This window comes from Macrobrachium rosenbergii, chromosome 56 (genome assembly GCF_040412425.1).
Source record: "Macrobrachium rosenbergii isolate ZJJX-2024 chromosome 56, ASM4041242v1, whole genome shotgun sequence".
Classification (NCBI taxonomy): Eukaryota; Metazoa; Arthropoda; class Malacostraca; order Decapoda; family Palaemonidae; genus Macrobrachium; species Macrobrachium rosenbergii.
This window is the reverse complement of record NC_089796.1, coordinates 38946664-38965797: the sequence shown is the minus strand read 5'-3', so window position 1 is coordinate 38965797 and position 19134 is coordinate 38946664.

The following is a 19134-nucleotide window of genomic DNA, read 5'->3' as shown; positions in this document are numbered from 1 at the left end:
ACATCTGTCCCCTCATAAGGCACAAACACACCAGGTACTCCAACAGTTATACCGCATACCCCTGTATGAACCGAGATTTTGCATCTCCGACACGCTGGATGACCCAGTAACAATGTATTCCCCAAAGCAGCCCCTCGTATAACCAAAAATGGCTCTGTAAAAGTTTTACCCCCACATCTACGTATCCCAAAACCTGTAACCTATTGGCTTGAACATCACATACTGTCTCTTTAGCAGGTCTCAAAGAATGATCAGAAAACACCGATCAGAACAACTCATAATTCATCAAATTAATAGGGGCCCCTGTATCAATAAATATACTTACATTGACCCCATGCACAGACCCTTTTACCACTGGCTTCGCCTCTGAGGGTTCCCCCAGAAGTCCTATATCACAAGAAACATCCATCCAGTTTTCCTTTACAACTGATCAGTCTTTCGACAATGCTCACCAGTCACAAGATCCTCTCAAAAAACCCCCTTGAGGAACTTTCTTACCTAAGCTACCAAAATTCTGAAGTGTAGGCCTACCATTATACTGTCTCAGAGACGGACAAGACCACCAAGGATGACCATAACTCCTACAACTGCCACAATATTTAACACAGCAAAATCTCTTAAATGTGTCCCTGCATTTTACAGTTAAAACAACGAACCCATGGGGCTTGAGAACTCAGCCTAACCATCAACCTCTGACTATTCTTAATTTAAACAAAACCCTTCAAACTGCGGACTGAATCTCCGCACCCTACACAGCCATAGGCTGACCTAAGGAATCTCTAATAACTATCTCTTCTAGCCATTTCTGCAGCTTTCCTCTTAGTAAATAAATCCGTTAGCTCACTCTTGGCTGATCACAAATACAAAATTTCCCAAGTCCTGCAAAAGGAAACCCTTTAAAGAAAAAACACAAGAAAAAAAAATTATCCCTGAAAAATTCCCACAAAGAAAGAAACCCATAATGTTAATTCCCTTTACTCTGACAATTAATCCCCAAAAATCAAAAGAAAGCACTAATTAAACCCACAATTAAATCAAAACCCCATGGGGAAAAAAACAGGTGGGCTAAGCGCACAGCTGATCGCAGGGTAGTTCAAGATGAACATCGAGTCTTCAAGGGCAAACAAAAAAAAAACACACTCAGTCCACCCTCAAGTAAAGAGAACGGAAGTCTACCCTTACATAAAGAAAACGGGACTCGAGCAAATAGAAGCGAGATAGAGAGAGAACAAAAAGAGAAAGGAAAAGAATTTGCTCCCCTCCCTTTAGTGCAATATCTTCCCCTATCTCCCCAACACATCCATGATCTAACTGAAGCACACAGAAAAGAAACGCTGAGTGCAAAACCCTGAAGAGATGAGCCCGCCTCTCCAGTCATCAAGACAAAAATTGCCGAGTAAGCTTACAGCAACATCTTTCCCCTTTGCATACACGCATGTATGTACCCAAAATAAAACATGTACATATGTAACTATAAAAAAAGAAGTTCAAAATCTAAGAAATACACACACACACACACACACTCATGTAAGAAATGTTTACTCACAGTAACCCAACAACTGTCAAATAAATTATTTCCCAATAATCAAAGTCCTCAGAGACAATACATAATTAAATAATCCCCTTATTAAACCCTAAACGCTGATGCAAGCAGCCAATTGCTAAAAAAATGAAAAAAATGAAACACATAAGCCACACCAAAAATTCATATGTGCTTCCTCTCACTGTATCTATACTCAAACAAAGGCCTACTGGAATATGCCAAAATACAAAACTAGACTTTATTTGCAAATTTAACTAAAATATTTCAGCAAAAGCCACGGTCATGAAACGGAGTGTCTCACACCCCATAAAAATGGAAGTCATAACTAGAGGACACTCAAACTCACAATCAATCGAATTAATGATTCTAGACCAACCAATACTAGTGACTAACACCCTGGTCACCAAACAAAATAAAAAGGTCATAATGAATAATGGAGAACAGAGGGGTTTCACTGCAATGTAAAATGGGTATTCCACATAATGCCTGGAAAAGATATAAGTGTTAATGAGTTATCTTACTCACATTCTATGGCCATGCAAACCGTTCCTCGCAGTGGCTGTTCTTAGTCACTAACACAGCTCAAAGAACGAATCACACCAGCCACAAATCGAAGTGAATACCCATTGCATGGTTCCTCTTATAATATACACATTAGAGAGTGCACGTATGCACACACTCACTTAATAACCCCTCCCTTGAAGCGTGACAACACCATCAGGTTCAGTGTTCGAAGAACTCCGCTTCAGAATCCACAGATATCACAAAGCTTCCATCAATCTGTCATGTTATCCCCATGTGTCTTGACCACAACTGGAGGGCACAAATGAACGCATCAGATACCCACTGTATCTAACCGGGGAAAACACCAACGTCCACATAAAGGCCACCTGCATTGGACACACCTTTTCACAGCCAGCAATTAGTCAGCCTTAAGTCTTAATATATATATAAAAGAAACCATTGTCCAAACATCTGTAACTGTTTTTACTGTAGGTTCGTGTTGCCATATTTTTTTCTTCGATTTACTGAACCGTGCTTCACTACAAGTTTAGTAGTTGATTCTATGATTATCACTCATATAACAGTGCACAAGAGAATATTTTAACACTTGATATTTAATCTCTAATCACCGTAAAAATATCTAAAATCCGCAATTCATACATAAGCAACTCAAGGTTACTGTATATTCTCTCATCCCCAGTTTGTCAAGTCAAAACTTAGTCTCGTCCCAGGCTACTATGCTGAGACTGTTAACACGTAGTAAACGCAAGTTCTCTCTCTCTCTCTCTCTCTCTCTCTCTCTCTCTCTCTCTCTCTCTCTCTCTCTCTCTCTCTCTCTCTCTCTCTTAATGAAATATGAATCACTGTATCATAAACGTTTATGTACATAATTAAAAATAATAGTTCCATTAATAAACTTGTTTCTTTTAGCAACTAAAAAGTTATTTTCCTAATTCTTTCGGCAGTAGTGAGCAGCTTCAGTCAGCTGATTCTCAGAACGTAAACATTACAAATAGGGTTTTTTATGCATATTACGATGATAACAGGTCAAAGTACTAATACAGTATACTAATTGGATTCTGTAAGTGAAATAACATATTAATGTGTTTACATTAATATTAATATATGAAAACTAGTAAATCATTGTAACATGTACTGCATACACAAGAGAATTTTTATCACTGTTGATTCTCTATTCCATGAACTATTACATAGGTTCATGAGTACAAAAAGTGATTAAATGCACAGAAGTGTTTACAACAGTGTGGGAAAGGTTAATAACAGTGTGGGAAAGGTTAATAACAGTGTGGGAAAGGTTTATAATAGTGTGGGGAAGGTTTATAAAGCCTTAAAGTATATACAGTACAGTATGTATACAGTAAACAATAAAATAAATGTAAGGTCGCTACTTCGTGGATTTTTGCCTATCGCAGGGAATTCTAGAACCTAACCCGCGTGATAGGCAAGGGACGACTGTATATATAAAACTTTTTTATTATAAAAATGTCATTTTTTTCAAAAGGAGGTTCAGTACCTTGGCCATCAGTTATGTGCTGAGGGTATACGGCCATTATAGGATAAGGTATAGGCCACACAACGGACACCCCTACCTATATATGTGTCTGAGCTTAAATCTTTTTTAGGCATGATCAGTTTTTATGGTAAATTTATTCCTAATTTGTCTACGCACTTACATCCTTTATATGAATTACTACATATGATGTTGCTTGGTATTGGAAACCTGAATGTGAAAAGGCCTTCCAAGGGGTCAAAGATATGCTTGTGGGAGATAACATATCAGTTCATTATAACTCTCCAAAGCCTCTAATCTTAAGTGTGGATGCAAGGTCATATGAAATAGGGGCTGTTTTGAGACACCTATATCCAGATGGAACGGAAAGACCAACAGCTTATGCTTCCAGAACTCTGAGTAATGCTGAGAAAAATATTGCCCAGATCGAAAAAGGAGGCTTATCCTTTAAATCTGGAATAAAGAAATTTAATTTACATTTGTATGGGAATAAACTTACTCTGGTAACTGGTCATCAGCCACTAACCAGAATTTTTGGCCCTAAATCATGAATACCTGCCCTGGCTGCAACAAGAATGCAGCACTGGGCTGTTACACTTTTGGGGTACCATTATGATATGATTTATGGGCCTTCAAAGGATAATGCTCCTGCTGATTTGCTAAGTCAACTTGCTGTACCGCATCATATCCAGGTGGATGATGGTGAAGATTTTATTTGCCATACAGTAGTAAATGCATTGCCAATTACTTCTAAGACTATTGCCTATTGCCCGAGCCACCTCTAAGGATTTAATATTGCGTAAAGTGTTTGAATTTACTGCCTCAGAATGGCCTGGTTATGTTGATAGTAAAGAGTTGCAACCTTACTGGATTTGTAGAGATGAGTTGCCCAGTGAAGACTATTACAAATTGTGCTACCATAAATATTTTAAGAATGCATTTGCCAGTTATGGGTTACCTCAAAAAATGGTAACCAATAATGGCCCCCAGTTTGTGTCTGGGGAATTCAAATTTTTTTGGAAGGGATTAGACATTAAACATACTTTATGTGCCCTTACCATCCCGCTAGTAACGGGGGCCAGAAAAGCATGTTCAAACTTTTTCAAAGATTTTCATGAAATATAAGGGATCCCAGCAGCTGTTCCATAAGGTTCCAGATATTTTATTTAAGTACAGAAAAAATCCTCATTCTACCACAGAGAAAACTCATGCAGAGGTGTTTCTGAAAAGGACCCCTAGAACTATTCTTTCACTGACTAAACCTTGTCTTTCCCAAACAGCAGCCATTTATAGCCTTTAGATGGAAGTTATCCTAAACACATTTTTTTTTTTAGATTTCAAAGAGTACATGTAAGAAATGTTAGAGGGGGAAAAGAGAAGTGGATTCCTGGGGTAATTGTTGAGGTTAAGGGTCCACTTGCTATTTAGTAAGAGTTCTAGGAAATAACCGTAGGTTTGTTCATGCCGATCATCATGTTCCCAATGATGATACTGACCTTAATATTCAGAAGGAAGAACCTCGTGTTTGTGAGAATACTCATAATCGAGAGTCTTGTGTCAATGAGGATAGGGAGGGTAGGACTTCTTCCGAGGAGCCATACATTCCAGAAGATCGTTCAATGGAACTATCTTCGGGAGTTCCCTCTTGGGGTAATTGCCCCCCTAACCCCTCAGGCAAGTGTTCCTACTGTCCAGCAGGATGCACCTGAGTCTGTAAGCAATTTTAATTCTCAGAGGCAAATGCCTTCACCAAAGAGGGATAGCCCAAGTGTTGGTATAATAAGTAGATCTGGTAGGATTATTAAACCACCAAGAAGGCTTAATCTTTAGTTAGGCCATTTATTTACATACTGATATTCTTAACTGAATTTATTATGCTATCGGTTTTGGAATATGAGGAAGGAATGTTATATGTTTGTTCAGTACTCATAATATTATGATTTAGTTTATTCTATCAAGTTCCATTTTCGAAGATAAGAGACCTGAATAAGCACTGTAAAGAAGGTAGCCTGTGTTTAAATACCATCCTCCGTAGCTGAGAAAACTCTTGATTTATATTGCCTTTCATCTGGCTCCAGCTGCAATAGCAGGTACCAGTGAAGGCATTATGTGATACGGGAAGTAACCACAGTGTTAGAGAAGAATCTCACAGGAGATTCAGTTATTTTGAAGGGTATAGGTAGGGTTGCCACCTCGAGCTCAGAAAAATACAGAACAAAAGTCCTGGCGAGCGGAGCGAGCCCTTTCAGCTGGGGCATTCTGAGGCTATGTGCAGCTAACATGAGGGTGAGGAAGACATGTTTCATCTTTGATGAGGACTGGAAGATCACTCATCAAGTTGTCAGTTATCAGTGAAGTGATAAGTTTATAGAAATTCAAAATTAAATGACATGCTGTGACATAGACAATGAAATGATATATATATGTAAGCTATACCATCAAGTTTACTTTTTTCCTTCAGAACTATTACAAAATAAAATGCAGGATTTATTTCCACCACTAAACTACAAGCCATTGAAAAGTAACATCATACAATTTTCAGTGAATCAGGAAATAGACTATAGATATCGGTCATTCCCAACCGGGGTGGGGGCGGGTTGATGGGGTAGGGGTGAGAGATAGCGCTCTCGTCGCGCACTCGCTCATGAGTCATGTTATGCCTTGTACTTTACACACACCGAAGGCAAGCATTGACAAAGGTATAATTTTCAGTCTGACAAGATTGACTGAAAAATACATTCATGTAATTTTAAAATGATGTTCAGACAGCCAAATACAGAACAAATGGCGTTCTGTACTGGTTTAGTACAGAACGCAACATCTCACTCTCCAATACAAAGCGAATCTGTATTTTCCAGAACGGGTGGCAACCCTAGGTATAGGAGGAGAAGAGGTAACTCCCATGTCCTGCTTGCACCTGTCGTGGTAATTGTGACAGGAAATGTTGATTTTGCTGTAAAAGACTCACTGGTTGTTGAAGGTGTACAAATTTTGTTGGGTAATGAAGCTGGTGGTGTAGCCTACCCTTTGTTCCTTTTCCTATAGTAACAGAAAAACCATTGAAGATTAGTCCTACGGTAGATTTAGAGAAGAATAACCCCCATCTGTTTCCAAGTTGTGTTGCTACCAGGAGTATGAAGAGAACTACGCCTACAAATAAAGAAACTGACGATTCACACGCACAAGAAGGATCAAGTGAAGGATCTTTGAGCTTAGAAGAGCTGTTCTAGGAAAGTGAAGTTTTCCTTAGTGCTAACCATGAAGAGATTTCCCAAGAAGAAAATGAACCTCTTGTTCTTGAAGAGTCAGAATGTTCCCGAAGATAGCAGTGAAACTACAGTAGCAGGGTTAACAGATATTGAGAGTTCACCCTTGAAATTGGTCATGTGCCTAGAGAGAAGCTAACAGAACTGCAGAAGGATATATCTGATTTGTTCTTCAGAGTTGCTGATCAAGAAGAGATGAAACAAACTCTTACTTGTTATTATCTAAACATAGGTTTGCTAATGATGAAGCATAGATCTGCAGGTATACCAGGAAATGCTGAGTGGGGTGAATATCATCAAATTCTGATTCCGTATCCATTGAGGAAGCAAGTGGTAGCAGTAGCACACGAGTCTGGACATATGGGAATCAAGAAAACTGTTGAGAAGATTATGAAATATTTTTTCTGGCCTGAACTTCACAAAGATGTTAGCAGGTTTTGTCGAGAATGTCACACCTGCCAGGTAGCCGGAAAACCGAATGAAGCCATTCAGAAAGCCCCCCTAGAACCCATAGAAGTTATAGGAGAACCCATTAGTAAGGTGATTATAGACGTGGTTGGGCCGCTTCCGAAAATGAAGAAAGGAAACGAATATTTGCTAACCTTAATGTGTTCTGTGACAAGGTATCCTGAAGCAATCCCGGTTAGAAGTATAAGCACTCAAGTAATCGCCGAGAAGTGGTGGAGTTTTTCTCGAAGTCTGGAATATCAGATGTTGTGCAAAGTGATACAGGAACGAACTTTAATTCTAAATTGTTCCAAGATGTGATGAACTTGTTAGGGGTGAAACAACAGTTATCAACTGTTTATCATCCAGAGAGTCAAGGAGCCTTGGAAAGGTTCCAGCCAGACACTGAAAAGTATGTTAGCAAAGTATTGTCATGAATCAGGAAGAGAATGGGATGCTGGTTTACCCTTAATGTTGTTTGAAGTTAGGAATGCTTATCAAGACAGCATGGGCTGCCGACCTAATGAGATGATTTTTGGTCGAGAAATAAGAGGTCCGCTGAAGATTCTTGCAGAAAACTGGAAAGAAAATCAAGAGGAAATCCAAGGAGAATATGTGAAGAACTTGAGGAAAAGGCTAACAGAAATTAGAAAATTCTCTTTAGAAAATCTGAAAGTAAGTCGAGAGAAAATGAAAAGAAGATATGATGCTAAAACTAAACTAAGAAGTTTTAGTGTTCTTACCAGTGAAAAGATTTCCTCTTACCAATAAATTTCAAGATCCTTATAAGATAATAGAGAAGTTAAGTGATCGAACTTATGTGACTGAATCACTAGGAAGAAGAAAACGACAGGGGAAGATACATGTAAATCTTTTGAAATCCTACTTCTCCGAGACTAAAACTGAGTTTCAGTAACGCAGACAACTTCATCCACAGAGGACGATAATGGCTACGAACTGGGAGCTGAAAACAAGATGAACAATTCTTCCATATTGCAAAATATGTAGGATAAATTAAAACATCTGAGTGTTGAGAAAAGTGATGAATTAAAAGTTTCCCAAAAATTTCTGCAAATGTACCTAGGCGTACTGACTTAACAAAGCATGAGATAAAGATCGGGGAAGATGAGAAATTTTTAATATCTTTCCACATGACTTAAAAAAAAAAGAATGAGTATTATAATTTGTGCATGCCCAGTGGCCCCCCATATTCAGCTGTGCCCCCAGGTGCCCCACCATTAATAGACTCCTAGTTACGCCTGTGTGAGTAACACGTATGCACGGTGATCTGTCCAGATATTTTGACTGGAAATGGCACCTGGGTATGCAGAAGAGTAGCACCGTTGACCTACAGTTGATTCACACAACAGGGACTCGCTTACCCGGATCTGCAAAACCAGGAGAGTTGAAACAATATGTTTTGGTTTGAGTAATAATGAATATGATTTATGTAAGTTATACAGTTAACACACTGTTTCGTAAATGTCACAAGTTACACGAACTGAGAATTAATTCAAGTCACAAATGAACACAATTCCACAAAATCTCTATCACAGGGATCTCTAAAGGAGATGAGCAGGAACACAGGTATAGGTAAATGGGAGAACAGGTATATAAAGGTTAGGCTAGTAAGGAGCCAGCAAACAACCTCCGATCACATTACCTTAGGTCCGTGGAGAAGACATGAAGGTTCTATGAAGGTTCTTAGAGCCAGAATTCTGCAGTAGCTGAAGTGTTGTCACTCAAGGTTCCCCACTAGGTGGAGGTACGATGAAGGTAAGGGCCCTGGGAGGCACAGAGGACATCAGCGTGTAAGGAGATGTGGCTGTTATAGGCCTGTTTCGAGGCCTATACTTTATTTAAGTCTCCGTTTTAAGAACAGAGGTTGGTATCTCGCTTTTCCCGAGATATGTATGATAGCATGAGACGACTTGCTATGCCAGCTGGTCTGTCATCTTCACATCATAAGTTATTCATTGCCCCCTAGCTAAATTCTAAGATCTACTGGAATGAGATACTAGGTACAAAACTAAAAACTTTATTGGCAAAAAAAAATAACGAAAATAACTTCAATTAAGTTATGAAGAAATGAAACCGAATGATTCAACGTAACTATGAAAATCTTCTGAAATAAGGTCCAAAACATAGACACCCAATTATTTAAGGAGATACAGAAATAACTCATCTGTCATTCAAATCATAAAAGGTCACTTAATACATTCAGGTCATTTCATAATTAAATGTCACACCACTACCTTCCTTGAAGAGGAACGTGGAGAAAAGAAGGAAGGAGGAAGGAATACCTGTAAAAAAAACAAGCGTTATATTAAAAACCAGAAAATGTAAAAAAATGCAGAAGCACAAGATTTCACTGCAACAGGGATAAAGTCTTTGCCCAGAGTCTGAAAGAAAAAATCTAAAATGTTATGAGCGGTACTCGCTTCACCATAGTCCTCTGGAAACAGATTCCATCTGTGTATTTCCCTCTTACACAGACCACATATTAACATCACTGAATACGGATCGCGTTGTCCACTCATTCTATGAAAAACTCGCATTATATGGGTTTGTCAACGCACATATGAACACGCTCTCATGACATCGCTCGAGTTCAAGGTATGATAAGACACGCCTTCTGTAAAGCAAGGCGTCATGAGGTACTTGGTCACACACATACTCACACACTCCACTGTAATGTCCTCTTCAAATCAGGATCTATAACCGGATAAACCTTCTCGAAGGTTCTTTTGCTGGAAACGCATTTCCACCCCACGTGTGTTGTCACCAAGGGTCTCTGAGAACGTTGACTTTTGCTGAACGCGAAAGACTCAGCATTTTATTACATGCTGTGTATAGTCATATGATCTCTCGAACAGCTGACACCACCTTTTCAAAGGTCACCTTTGTGACCAGTTACAAATTATATGATTTATGTAAGCTATACAGTTAACACACTGTTTCATAATAAGATAAATGTCACAAGTTACACGAACTGAGAGTTGATTCAAGTCACTAATGAACACAATTCCTCAAAATCTCTATCACAGGGATCTCTGAAGGAGATGAGCAGGAACACAGGTAAATGGGAGAACAGGTATATAAAGCAAAGGTTAGGCTAGTAAGGAGCCAACAAACAACTTCCGATCACATTACCTTAGGTCCGTGGACAAGACATGAAGGTTCTTAGAGCCATAATTCTGCAGTAGCTGAAGTGTTGTCACTCTAGGTTCCCCACTAGGTAGAGGTACGATGAAGGTAGGGGCCCTGGGAAGCACAGAGGGCATCAGAGCGTAAGGAGATGTGGCTGGATACAAGATTCTTCAACGTAGCAACGTAAGAAGGACTCGGGCCTAGTCTCTCAGGGTGACTTCTGGACAGAGGGACGTCCTCAGGAACAGTAAGGGCGACATCGGTGGGAAGCGGCTAGCATTGGGTGTCCAGGGCATGAAGTCGGAGGAGCGGAGTAACATAGGTTGGACCAGTGAGTGTGTGTGGTGCCAGACTTGTTTTGGGTGACTAACAGCGTGTCTTCAGAGGGAGGTAGGGCAGAGTGTCTACGAGCAGAGAGACACCTGGAGGAGGTCTAGCATAAGGTATACTAGCGGAGGGATTCTGAAGAGGGACTAGCATAGACTACACTAGCAGCGTGGTATCTGAAGGATGACTAGCAAAGTAGGAGGTCACTGGGGCCAATATATATACCCAGTTTGGTGCCAGCGATGGTTGTATTTTGACACTTGTTGACAGCTTCTTATTGATGGGTTCTCATTGTCCTCTCGAAGGGGTGTGTCATTAATCCAGCTTGGTACCTGGAAAGGTCATTGTTTGGTGGACAGATAAGGGTTCGAGAAAGAGATGACAATAGATCAGACAATTATCTGTGAGAATCTATGGATTGGTAGGCAGGTGTGCAGGTGTTAGTAGGCAGAACCAGAGGTGTGGGTCAGGTCAAGAAAGGGGACCTTTTACAGCATTGCAGGTAGTTTTGAAGGAGGGGAAATGTGAAGGGCATGTGAAACTGGGGAATTGAATACAATAGAAGGAACTCTCAAGAGGGGGCATGCGAATTTCAAGCAATTGCAAAAGATGTCACCTTAGGGACACATTATAAGGGTCCAGTCAGATTTAGTAATAACTCGTGGTAGAGCCCTGAATTTTATTCTCATTAGACACCTGCATCGGCTTATCGGGCCTGGGAAAAACAAGGTGCAAAAAGATCAAAACAACTAGTACTTCTTCTAAAAATGTACATTATTCAATACTTCAAGGATAATAGTTTATATATATATATAATAGTATATATATATATATATATATATATATATATATATATATATATATATATATATATATATATATATATATATATATATATATATATATATATATATATATATATATATATATATATATATATATATATATATATATATATATATATATATATATATATATATATATATATATATTATATACTGTATATACTGATACAAGTGTTGGTTGATCTGCACCTTCTTACCTTGGTAATAACGCATCTGACTAGGGACCAACGCGTCATACAAGAATGAATCTGAGTAGAATTATATTGCAAATGCTGGAAGAACTCGGGAGAGAAATTCTGGTTGGGTCGAAATTAATTAATGTATTTACATAACTCAAAAGAATTAATTACAAAGAGCCATATATGCTTGGCTCTTGGCACCTTTCAAACCAAATTATACAATTGAAAAGATTAAAGGTGCCACTCAATAGGGAATGAAATATGAATAATAACACTTCAGGAATAGCTTGATTGATAGATGTAGGGACACAGTGGAGGCAGATGGTCCTACAGCGGCACACATTCTTTCTATAATCTATAGAAAAAGAAACATGATCGCTGGCTAAGCCAAAGCATAGACTAATCTTTACAAACGGAATGCTGAAGGCTTAAGGAGCTGACGTCAAATCATGATTAGGTAAATTACTCTTTAATATTGATAAATGGTTACCGACAATGATTAAAGGTCTAAGTACAATAAAGGGGAAAAGGAAACAATATGAGATAAGAGCACAAGATAACTGACCGAACACTCCCCCACCACACAGTACACTTGGCACCTAGGGGGCACTTGGATGGTCGGCTGTCGGCCAGACAAAAGAGGTGAGTGATGGTTTGGGTGATGGAGTGTCTCACAGCGGTGTGTCACTGGGTCAGTGTCCTGTCTGCTTCTGTCCTTGATGACCCTGGTTCGGCCTTATATGACCTCTGTTTCCTGCCGGTGTTTGCCACCCTGGACAGTTCAGATGAACTGCTTCTTCAAGGGTGATTCCCGGTAGTTTCCACTGTAGGCAATTCACATGGTCACCTGGGAAGGAAGAGTTCTACCTAGAAAGAGGAGTTTTTCAGCCAGCAGAGTCATAAAACAGATTAAGGTAGATGCTTTGGAGAGGCTTAACGAGTGAGAGTACTAAGACCCTGACAAATCAATTGTCAAATTTTAATTAATAGGGAGCGTCTTAAGGTGTGTCTCCCTGGTTCTCTGTGTGGGCTTCCTGAAAGGTAGCAAGGAGGGCTGTGACGTAGTGACACTTCTAGCAGTTCCCCCTAAAGGTAGACATTTTACACCTCTTTCGGGTGTGAATGTGTGCAAATCAGCCCGAATGCTTACAATTTACTGTGTCTCTCCTCAAGCCTTTGCAAAGCATGTGTTAGAATAATTTTATACTAGGGTGTCTGCTTTTAAGAGTGATCAAGTTTTAACATTAGCATGCATGAGTTAGTTATGCAGCCCCTTCAATTTTTTATTTTAATTTGTGTAATTTAAATATGAACTGATTTAAATTTGTTCTCAATTGACTAAGTAAATTATACAACAGTGATACTTAAGGTATATGTTAAATATAAGGATCCATGCATATAGGCTAGGACGGATTTCTGCCTTTTAGGGTAGATACCAGACTTAGCTAAAAGGAGGTACAATTTCATACAAATCTAAATGCCTTTATAACGTCTGCATCTTAGGTACTCATGTGACTACTCAGTTGGTGAGTGCCATGGTACTTTGCTAAGTTTATGGCACTGTGCCAGGTGTGGCACTAGTATCACAAGAGCCTAGTGGCTCTGTGATATACAATTAAATTCCCTTTGGAAGGGTTGAGGTTTGCCATGCAAGCAATTGCATGGAAAGTAAAGTCAATGACCGTAGGGCAAGGAGATCTGGTGGTTGGCACTCTGCATTGAATAGATTGTGGTGCAAAGTAGAAGAGTGGTGCAAAGTAAAAGGTGAGCTGTTACCAGGTGTAAAATAAGATTATAAATTATTAAAGTTACAAGGAGAAAGTAATTTACAAGTTTACAAAGGAGTGGTAGTAAGGGAAGTAACCTGGCATTTTACTCTGGTTTGAGTGCCAAATTACTCAATTAAAGTGGGGCACTGTGCCATATGGGCATGAGTGCCAGGGGAACTTGGTGGCTCTAGTAGGCTACTTGGACATTCTATGCTGCTAACTTTTCTCCTCGAATTTCAGTTAGGATGATGGTTCGATGATGTAGGAGTTGGTGGAACCAAGCCCGGGAAAGGTACTGGAGTGCCACCTATTCTGGCTGCTGTGCAACAAAGCAAGGGCGGTGCCAACAATTTCTACCATTTGCCATCGCAGTTCCTTGATCTCTGCAACAAGCTGAGATGCTAGAGAATTGTCCACCAGAATCTTATCTTCTGAGGAATGGGAAAGAGAGGAAGAAGTAGTTGTGGGTGTGAGAGGTTCGTAGGTTTCAATGACCAACTTAGGCATGGGTTGCAAGGCCATGCCAGGGGGTGAGCTTCCACTGTGGTCAGGGGAATCTGGAAGGGACCCAGGTAAACTTCAGGCTGGCTCTCTTACTGACACTGGTAGCAAGGCCAAGCTGGGAGAAGAGAGGTGGGCTGGACTGGGATCTCCTGAAGGGAGATCTATAGTGTGCTCTGGCACTGACACTAAGGCTGGGCCAGGCACAGGAATTAAATTTGGAAAGGACTTAACACTCAGGACAGACAGAGGCTGGCACTGCTCAGGGCACTCAAGTGACCATGGAAGGGATTTTGAGGCAGGTCTGGGAGGACTATTAGTGCTTGATAGAGACTGTGAGTGGGGCATGACCCCTGAGTTGTCTTGAGTTAGATGGGGACAGAAAGTCCTGTCCCAGGAGGAGGTCATAGCCTCCATGAAGGTACTTGGCTACTGCAAGTGTGCAGATCTTGGCTCTGTGGGGCCTGGTGACCCTCAAACAAACTGTTGGAAGAGTCAATTTCAAATGATTGATACTCTCAATAGTGATAAGTTTGTTTTTCAATTTTAGCCCCATAGGGAAGCTTGTCTTCCGAGCCTCGATGGCACAGTCGGTTACAGCAGCAGCTTCGGACTTTGTAGAGGTCTGTGGCGCGGGTTCAAATCCGCAGCCGACTGATCAGAGAGGCGGACACTTTGCTATCTGTGTAGACACCCCGGGATTATGTATGTAATCAACGGATAGGTTTGCTTAAAAAGCAAATGGGTGTTACAGACTAAATACACACACAAAAAACAAAGCCACTCCAACATCTTCTAAAAACATAACAAACATCTCACACGTCTCGAACTCTCGACCTACCCGCGCAACAACTTCTCGCTACTGGGAGAAAGGGCGTTGGGTCTGGTATGATACATGTACCATACACTACCAGGGTCTAAGCGATGTCAGGCAGGGCAGCCGATCGAGACCCCAAAGCCAAATCAAAAGTCCTTCAAAAGAAGGCATCATGCTTACCCCATACAAAAATGGGAAAAAAGCACGTTAAAAGAAGAAGAAGGGGAGCTTGTCTTCCCATATCAAGGAGATTTGCAACCAATGTCTTCAAATGTCTTGACCTGGTGTGCAGGGTAGTGACCTCGAGGAAGCACCACAAATATAGGAATCTTGGCTGGAGCGCCCAAGGATGGATAATTGGCGGGTGTAGTTGCTTTGCTAGGACAATCCTTCCAGCTGGTGGAATGCCCATAGATTTTGCATGTAGTACAATAAAAGTTGCTGAATCCCCCTTTAGGAGCGGGGGGAGATTGTTGATATTTGGATTGATCAGAGAGGCATTGCAGTGGCACCCCCAGTTTTTAGATCAGCACTGGTGGGATTGTAGTTGCTGAAGATGCATTCCGTTTGTTTGAGCCACACCTGAGGATCTGAGTTGCTCCACTTGGGATTAGTGAGCCTATGCTGTTGAGGGTGGAATATGGAGTGCCAGAGCAGGATGCTCGGCCCTATGTTGGGCGAGTGCCACGGCACTTTCCTTGCGGGACCTTTCAACCTCTAACTCATGTCTTCACTGGTCCTCCCTTTTTCGTCTTTCCAATTCGGCAAGAGCCCTTTTCTCTTGTTCCTAGGCTAGTTTAAACTGTCGTTGCTTCTCCTATATAAAGGGGCAGCAGGCTTAGATGACCAGCTCTCCGATCCAGGACATCATAGAGATAACTTGCAAAGTGTAAACACTATGAGGTTCTTTATTGTATCACCCGCCCTATGGTACAGCAAGTAAGGTAGGGTAAGTAACTGAATTCTGTAAATGTGTCCATTGAGGTTTAATTGTAAGATATTTCAAACTGGTAGTAAATATTTAAAGTGAATTTCCATTCTATTTGAGTGTGGTAATTGATATTTTGAGTAACGTAATGAAGTCTGTGTCGGCTTCACGTGTGCTGTGTGATTCGCTTTGCTGTTGTGATATTATTTGGCTGGGAGAATTCCATTGTGATTATGCATTCATTTGTGATGAGTACTTGTATGTAAATAAAATAGTTTTTTAAGTCAACATTTTAAAACTGTAGTCTCATTGAGCCTTCCCTAGATTGAAAAAACTTTTTCCTTACGCCCGCACGCGCTAACTGCTGAAAATCTTGTAAGAGCCTGATGCTGTCTCTTCCAAACACGTGTGTGTTCGTGTGTTCGTCGTCCATCGGAGTGGACAAGACAACAAGAGCGTCTCGTTTTCTTTCTCTAAAGGAACGCGATTTCAACCATACAATATTTCCGTCTCTTTCTCCCTAACCATTGTTGTCTTGATGTATGTACAATCACCACTACTTGCATTGCCATACAAGCATTCTAATCATGTACTCATAATGTTCCAACGAATCTTCTGTATCAAACTGTGTGTATGTTTCTGTTTGTGAAGACGCCAAACGTCTAGCCACTCCGAAGGACGACGAACAAAACACGTGTTGGGAAGAGACGGCGTCAGGCTCTTACAATCTCAGAAATTGTTTAGTCACTTTGTCGTAATTTTTGCACAGTTTTGTATTAGTCGTTACATAAAGTTTTATATATGAAAACGTGCGCAATTTCATGTAGAATACAAAACAAATAACTCATGGTTGTAGCTTTTATCAATTTTGACATATTTTCATATAAATCACAATAAACACAAAATTTCAACCTTCGGTCAACTTTGACTCGACCAAAATGGTCGAAAAATGCAATTGTAAGCTAAAACTATTACATTCTAGTAATATTCAATCATTTACCTTTATTTTGCAACAAACGAGAAGTCTTTAGCACAATATTTCGATTTATGGTGAATTTAAAAAAAAAAAATTTTTCCTTGCGTCCGCTCGCGCCAACTGCTGAAAATCTTGGAAATTCTTTAGTCACTTTGTCGTAATTTTTGCACCGTTTTATATTAGCCGTTACATAACGTTTTATATATGAAAATGTGGGCAATTTCATGTAGAATACAACAAAAAATAACTGATGGTTGTGTCTTTTATCAGTTTTGAAATATTTTCATATAAATCACGATAAGTTCCGAAATCAACCTTAAGTCAACTTCGACCTGACTCGCAATGGTCGAAAATGCAATTGTAAGCTAAAACTCTTACATTTTAGTAATATTCAATCATTTACCCTTCATTTCCAACAAACGGGAAGTCTGGAGATGGAAAAACTTTTTTTTACGTCTGCGCATTACGAATTCATGCATCATTTTGAGATAATATTTTCTCTGTGTTGCTTTGATCGTTTTACAATTTGTTATACACCAAAATCATCGCAATTTAGTGTACAATACAACAAAAAAATAACTCATTAGCTTTAACCGTTTTGCTCACAGCGTGATTTGTATACAATTATATATGAAATTTTTTTTCGTACTGCCATATATTCCAATATTTATATATGATAATGATATTTTTTTTCATTTCTGATGATTGCATACTAAATTTCAGGCAATGAGAAGAAACGGAGCCAAAAATGAACTCTTAATCTTAAAAACTAAGCGTGCTGTGGTTTTTTGAAAAAACTTTCTTTCCGTTTCGGCGATAACTCTCAAACCCTTTCGGCATACGGCAGACACTTTTGTAAATAGAGGCTCGGCGTTTAAGGGTTAATTTAGCCCAAGTGTTTATGTAACATTTCCTTATGAAGTAGAGCCTTCAGCTCCTAAATTCTCCCCTTTTTCTTATTTATTTTACGATTTCCCTTTATGCAAGTCAGAACTCCAAGGGCAATTAAATAAAGTTCCGTTGCCGGCCTGTAAAATACTATAAACTCAGAATAGGTAAATATATATATATATATATATATATATATATATATATATATATATATATATGTATATGTATATGTATATGTATATGTATATGTATATGTATATGAGAGCAGAGTATATGTATATATATATATATATATATATATATATATATATATATATATATATTATATATATATATATATATATATAAGTAAACCCCGTATTCGCAGTCTCACGCTTCACGGACTCACCTATTCACGGATTTTTCTAAGGAACATATGTACGCATTATTTGCTGAAAATTCGCCCATTCACGGTATTTTTCACCGAGAAATATTCACTGATTACTGTATTTTCATCTCATTTTCATGACTAAATGCACTTTTCGTGATAAAACTATTAAAATACTCAGGTAGTGCTATAGTTACGATAATTTGTCAAGCACAATTCGATTTTACAATGGTGTAAGCAATTATCACTGATATGACAATATTTAAAAATATTTTTAAATCTCCCATGGGCGTAAGCAGCAAATAATCGTATGAGGAGATGACTGAACACATATAAGATCATGCTGTTCTTTCTCCAACTCTTTATCCCAAGGTAAAAAAGAATGATAAATCTATCGTTAGTAACGTTATACTCTTACATAAATGCATACAGCCATAAACAACTGCACAAGAAACTGTTGTTTTGCTTATCACTGAATCGGATAACAACAGCCATTTTGCTTGTATTTCAACCATCGTAAGGTAATAAACAATTGCTGTAGTTATAGTACAAATGAAGTTAAGTAGAATAGAACTGATATATTTTTACATTATACCCTTATTCGGGAAGGATAAAAGATTGGCAAGGAAATATACTGGTAAGTTTAAGCTGCAAGTTGTAGCTGAAACTGAGAAAACAATGTTCAAGCTGCTAATGACTATAAATTATCGTGCATCAGCAAGATGGATGAAACTCGGCCGTAATTAAAATTGGAGCAAAAGTATTTTAATCAAAACTACTGGGCATGAAAAAACTTATTACTGCTATTTTTACGCTGATAAACGATAAATACATAAAACTTGTATTATGATGAAATCAAGTGAAAATAGCAAACGGAATCTTGATTTTTTTTTACACAAACGAACGCCCCCAAACAGCCAGAGTCATCGACTCGGCTATTAACGAAAAAAATAGCTAAATTAATTTCAAAACGAGACGTATTTAATTTATATTTTAGCTTAAAAATACTTTGTATAATGAAAAATTGCCTTGCCCCAAATAAAGAAAGTATCTAGAGATTCATTTACGGTAACTAGAAGCAAGAAAAGCACTC